The sequence below is a fragment of the Lepidochelys kempii genome, chromosome 14 (genome assembly GCF_965140285.1).
Source record: "Lepidochelys kempii isolate rLepKem1 chromosome 14, rLepKem1.hap1, whole genome shotgun sequence".
Classification (NCBI taxonomy): Eukaryota; Metazoa; Chordata; order Testudines; family Cheloniidae; genus Lepidochelys; species Lepidochelys kempii.
The window spans coordinates 39,340,826-39,346,825 of record NC_136393.1 but is presented as its reverse complement, the minus strand read 5'-3'; the positions used below and the strand labels follow the sequence as shown (position 1 = coordinate 39,346,825).

Here is a 6,000-nt window from a genome sequence, read left to right as displayed (position 1 = left end):
CCCCCTCACACTTGCTCCTCCCCACAACTCTCTGGTTCCCCTCCCACCCCTGGGGCATATCCTTCCTCCTGGCATTGCATGGGGGCCCCATGACACAGTGATTAATGGGAATGAAGGTTAATTTCCCTTTCATCCTAGTGACCAGCCCCCGACCCTGGCACTGATTCTGTGACTCTCTCCCCAGTGAACATGACTCTGGATCCAGACACATCAAATCCCTGGCTCATCCTGGTCTGAGGATCTTAAACATGTGAGAGATGGACATACCCCACAGGATCTTCCCGATAATCCTAAGAGATTTGATACTTTTCCCATTGTCCTGGGTGCTGAGGGATTTATGGACGGGAGGTGTTACTGGGAGGTGGAGGTGGGAGACAAGACAGGCTGGACTCTGGGAGTTTGTAGAGAATCTGTGAGCAGGAAGGGGCCAGTCAGACTCACACCTGGGAATGGATACTGGACAATGTGTCTGAAGGATGGGGAATACAAGGTCCTCACCTCCCTCTCAAGCTCCCTCCCCGTGAGCATCAGGCCCAGCCGAGTGGGTCTGGAATCCCATGCCTGTAGGAGATGCACCCTTGCATCCTTGCTTACCCTCAGGAGTGAGATATTGGCTTCTATGACCCCCACCTGTGGAAAATGGTGGCTGAATTAGCAATATTGTCCCTAGACACCTGCAGTGATCCCTTTAAAAAAACACCTAGTTCAGTGCTGTGCGTGAACTAAAAATCATGCTTCTGTGAATTGTTTCTTGTGTTTCTATAGATTTGGCCTTCAGGGGATCTTCCTACACACTGGGGGAGCACCTCCACCAAATAAGGAAGTGACCAAGGTGCAGCAAGGAGGACATGTTCTGAGAAGTGCTCCAATCCTCTGAGGCTGAAAAAAGAGGATACAGGGAGTGGACAAAGACTTTAAAGGAAAAATAATTCAAACTCACAGGGAGGCCAGAAAGGAGAGCAAGGAACACATTGTAAAGGGCCAGGAGTGGATGATAAAAATGATGGAGGAGCAAACAGCAATGTTGAGGTCCCTAATCATGCTCCAGGCAGAACACATGAGTGCTCCCTCACCAGCCATTACAGAACTGCTTTCCATGCCTTCCCCAAACTCCTCCCCCGCATTCCTTGCAACATCCCAGAACATCTCTGTGTGCCGTTCCATCCATCCCTTTGGACACTTTCCCAAACGATAGCTGGATTTACACACAGTTATGAGAGCGTACTGCCATACGCTTTTTTCTCCCTTCCCACCAATCCTTTTGTGTGTGTTGTTAATTGTTATTTAATAAAAACAAACTCTGAAAGATACCAATCTTTATTTGTCGCCGACACATGGTGGTCGCTGCTGACAGTTATACACTTGCTGACTGCAAATCCTGGTCAGGAATCATCAAAATTTTAATGCAAAGCAGCAAGTTAACAAAGCGTGGCAGAGTGCTGTGTAGAAATACACATGACTGGGGTTCATTGTCAAAATGTTGTCTCAAAGCCTCCCTGACTCCAACAGCCTCCCGTTATGTTCCTCTAGTAGTCCTGGTATCTGGCTGCTTAAAATAAGCCACCAGGTGATCCGCTTCCGTGCTCCACACGGTGGGAAACATTTATCATCGAATCCTAGAATCCTAGAATATCAGGGTTGGAAGGGACCCCAGAAGGTCATCTAGTCCAACCCCCTGCTCGAAGCAGGACCAATTCCCAGTTAAATCATCCCAGCCAGGGCTTTGTCAAGCCTGGCCTTAAAAACCTCTAAGGAAGGAGATCCTACCACCTCCCTAGGTAACGCATTCCAGTGTTTCACCACCCTCCTAGTGAAAAAGTTTTTCCTAATATCCAACCTAAACCTCTCCCACTCCCCCATTTCACCCTTAGCCTCACAGCTATTATAGAGCATGCCCCCAGCTGCTATCACCATGGGAATAGTTTCCTCATTTAGGTCTAGCATTCCATAAAGGCAGCACCAGCATGCTTTTAATCTGCCAAAGGCACATTGTACAGTCATTCTGCACCTGCTCAACCTATTGTTGAAGCACTCTTTGCTGCTGTGCAGATTTCCCATCTAAGGTTTCATGAGCCTTTGGAATAAAGGGTACACTGGGTCTCCCAGGATTGCTATTGGCATTTCACCATCCCCCACTGGAATCTTCTGCTCTGGAAAGAAAGTCCCTGCTTGCAGATTTCTGTACAGGCCAGTGTTCCTAAAGATGCATGCATCATGCACCTTCCTTGACCATCCCAGTTTGATGTTGATGAAATGCCCATGGATATCCACATGTATAGTATGTATATATACACAGGTTTGGGCTTCAACCCTCTCATCTCTATTGAGCATCACCAGGGTGGAGGGATCCGGGTGGTTTGTCAGTCATCTGGGTGGTACCCAGAGCCCAAGGTGCTAGGGAGCGATCTCAGTGGGCAACATTTACCATCAATCTATGAAGCAAAATCCCTGGGGCATAACGGCCTGTTTGAAACAGAAAATTCTGTTATTATGAGAGAACATTCAAACTGTTGGATCAGTAATACCTTTCTCAATCAAGAAAAGGAATCAACAATTTACGTAGCAGGTCAATTACCAGTCAAACCCCACACTGAAATTACCACCACCAGAAACAAAACAAAATACAGGAAACAAAGAACTGAAGAATCCGTGGTGCACATTTTACAATCTGCATACAAGCAAAGAAAATGGCAGAGTGGTATCTTAACAGGGTCACAGTTCAGGCAGTCTGATTACCTGAATTTTGAATATTCAGTGTACCAGAGTTTTGAGTTTCATGTAAATTTAATCTAACTCTGAATGTCCTGAAACTCTTACTCCCCCACCCAAAAAGCAAACAAACAAAAATCCTCTCCCATAATTTTGAGAATAAATATTCACCCAAATCACAGAACCATAAAACCAGTGCTTAATGTGTGCCAGGGCTTGGCAGGGCTGAGCCCCGGCACCTCTAGGCTTGACGGTTCATAGTCCTCTGGCCTCGCTGCATCAGTTATGAAAGTAAAAAAATTCATAGATTCATAGATATTTAGGTCAGAAGGGACCATTATGATCATCTAGTCTGACCTCCTGCACAATGCAGGCCACAGAATTTCACCCACCACTCCTAAAAAAGACCTCACACCTATCTCTGTGCTATTGAAGTCCTCAAATTGTAGTTTGAAGACCTCAAGGAGCAGAGAATCCTCCAGCAAGTGACCCGTGCCCCATGCTACAGAGGAAGGCGAAAAACCTCCAGGGCCTTCCAATCTGCCCTGGAGGAAAATTCCTTCCCGACCCCAAATATGGCGATCAGCTAAACCCTGAGCATATGGGCAAGATTCATCAGCCAGATACTACAGAAAATTCTTTCCCGGGTAACTTGGATCTTACCTCATCTAAAAACCCCATCACAGGCCATTGGGCCTATTTACCATGAATATTTAATTACCAAAACCATGTTATCCCATCATACCATCTCCTCCATAAACTTATCGAGTTTAATCTTAAAGCAAGATAGATCTTTTGCCCCCACTACTTCCCTCGGAAGGCTATTCCAAAACTTCACTCCTCTGATGGTTAGAAACCTTCGTCTAATTTCTAATCTAAATTTCCTAGTGGCCAGTTTATATCCATTTGTTCTTGTGTCCACATTGGTACTGAGTTTAAATAATTCCTCTCCCTCTCTGGTATTTATCCCTCTGATATATTTATAGAGAGCAATCATATCTCCCCTCAACCTTCTTTTAGTTAGGCTAAACAAGCCAAGCTCCCTGAGTCTCCTTTCATAAGACAAATTTTCCATTCCTCGGATCATCCTAGTAGCCCTTCTCTGTACCTGTTCCAGTTTGAATTCATCCTTCTTAAACATGGGAGACCAGAACTGCACACAGTATTCCAGGTGAGGTCTCACCAGTGCCTTATATAACGGTACTAAAACCTCCTTATCCCTACTGGAAATACCTCTCCTGATGCATCCCAAGACGACATTAGCTTTTTTCACAGCCATATCACATTGGCAGCTCATAGTCATCCTATGATCAACCAATACTCCAAGGTCCTTTTCCTCCTCCGTTACTTCTAGTTGATGCGTCCCTAGCTTATAACTAAAATTCTTGTTATTAATCCCTAAATGCATCACCTTACACTTCTCACTATTAAATTTCATCCTATTCCTATTACTCCAGTTTACAAGGTCATCCAGATCCTCCTGTAGGGTATCCCTGTCCTTCTCTAAATTAGCAATACCTCCCAGCTTTGTATCATCTGCAAACTTTATTAGCACACTCCCACTTTTTGTGCCCAGGTCAGTAATAAAAAGATTAAATAAGATTGGTCCCAAAACTGATCCTTGAGGAACTCCACTGGTAACCTCCCTCCAACTTGACAGTTCACCTTTCAGTAGGACCCGTTGTAGTCTCCCCTTTAACCAATTCCCTATCCACCTTTCAATTTTCCTATTGATGCCCATCTTATCCAATTTAACTAATAATTCCCCATGTGGCACAGTATCAAACGCCTTACTAAAATCTAAGTAAATTAGATCCACTGCGTTTCCTTTATCTAAAAAATCTGTTACTCTCTCAAAGAAGGAGATCAGGTTGGTTTGGCACGATCTACCTTTTGTGAAACCATGTTGTATTTTGTCCCATTTACCATTGACTTCAATGTCCTTAACTACCTTCTCCTTCAAAATTTTTTCCAAGACCTTGCATACTACAGATGTCAAACTAACAGGCCTATAATTACTTGGATCACTTTTTTTCCCTTTCTTAAAAATAGGAACTATGTTAGCAATTCTCCAATCATACGGTACAACCCCTGAGTTTACAGATTCATTAAAAATTCTTGCTAATGGGCTTGCAATTTCTTGTGCCAATTCTTTTAATATTCTTGGATGAAGATTATCTGGGCCCCCCGATTTAGTCCCATTAAGCTGTTTGAGTTTCGCTTCTACCTCAGATATGGTGATGTCTACCTCCATATCCTCATTCCCATTTATCATGCTACCATTATCCCTAAGATCCTCTTTAGTCTTATTAAAGACTGAGGCAAAATATTTGTTTAGATATTGGGCCATGCCTAGATTATCCTTGACCTCCACTCCATCCTCAGTTTTTAGCGGTCCCACTTCTTCTTTCTTTGTTTTCTTCCTATTTATATGACTATAGAACCTTTTACTATTGGTTTTAATTCCCTTTGCAAGGTCCAACTCTACTTGACTTTTAGCCTGTCTCACTTTATCCCTACATATTCTGACCTCAATAAGGTAGCTTTCCTTACTGATCCCTCCCTTCTTCCACTCCCTATATGCTTTCTGCTTTTTCTTAATTACCTCTTTAAGATGCTTGCTCATCCAGCTTGGTCTACAACTCCTGCCTATGAATTTTTTCCCCTTTCTTGGGATGCAGGCTTCCGATAGTTTCTGCAGCTTTAATTTAAAATAATCCCAGGCCTCCTCTACCTTTAAACCCATAAATTCTTCAGTCCAATCCACTTCCCTAACTAATTTCCTTAATTTTTGAAAGTCAGCCCTTTTGAAATCAAAAACCCTAGTTGCAGATTTATTTTTGTTAATCCTTCCATTTAATTTGAACTGAATTAGCTCATGATCACTTGAGCCAAGATTATCCCCTACAACCATTTCCTCTATGAGGTCCTCATTACTCACCAAGACCAAATCTAAAATGGCATTCCCTCTAGTCGGTTCAGCAACTACTTGCTGAAGGAATCCATCAGCTATCACATCTAGGAAAATCTGAGCCCTATTATTATTACTAGCACTCGTCCTCCAGTCTATATCTGGGAAGTTAAAGTCTCCCATGATCACACAGTTTCCATCAGTATTTACTTTATTAAAAACATTAAAAAGGGCTCTATCCATATCCAAATTAGATCCCGGCGGTCTATAGCACACCCCAAGCACTATCCCAGGGGAGGCTCTAATAGTTTTCTTCCCCAATTTAATTGTTGCCCAGACAGACTCAGTCATATCCATTTCATCGCTTCTTATTTCTTTAC

General features: G+C 43.3%; 1 long non-coding RNA gene across 1 annotated transcript; it reads left to right on the top strand.

The window, feature by feature from the left end:
- Positions 1–202: 202 nt before the first annotated feature.
- LOC144929477 (uncharacterized) lies at positions 203–1,308 on the top strand. The gene is made up of 2 exons (XR_013634709.1): positions 203–250; positions 766–1,308. It is a non-coding gene; the product is annotated as an uncharacterized LOC144929477 (long non-coding RNA).
- Positions 1,309–6,000: the final 4,692 nt, after the last annotated feature.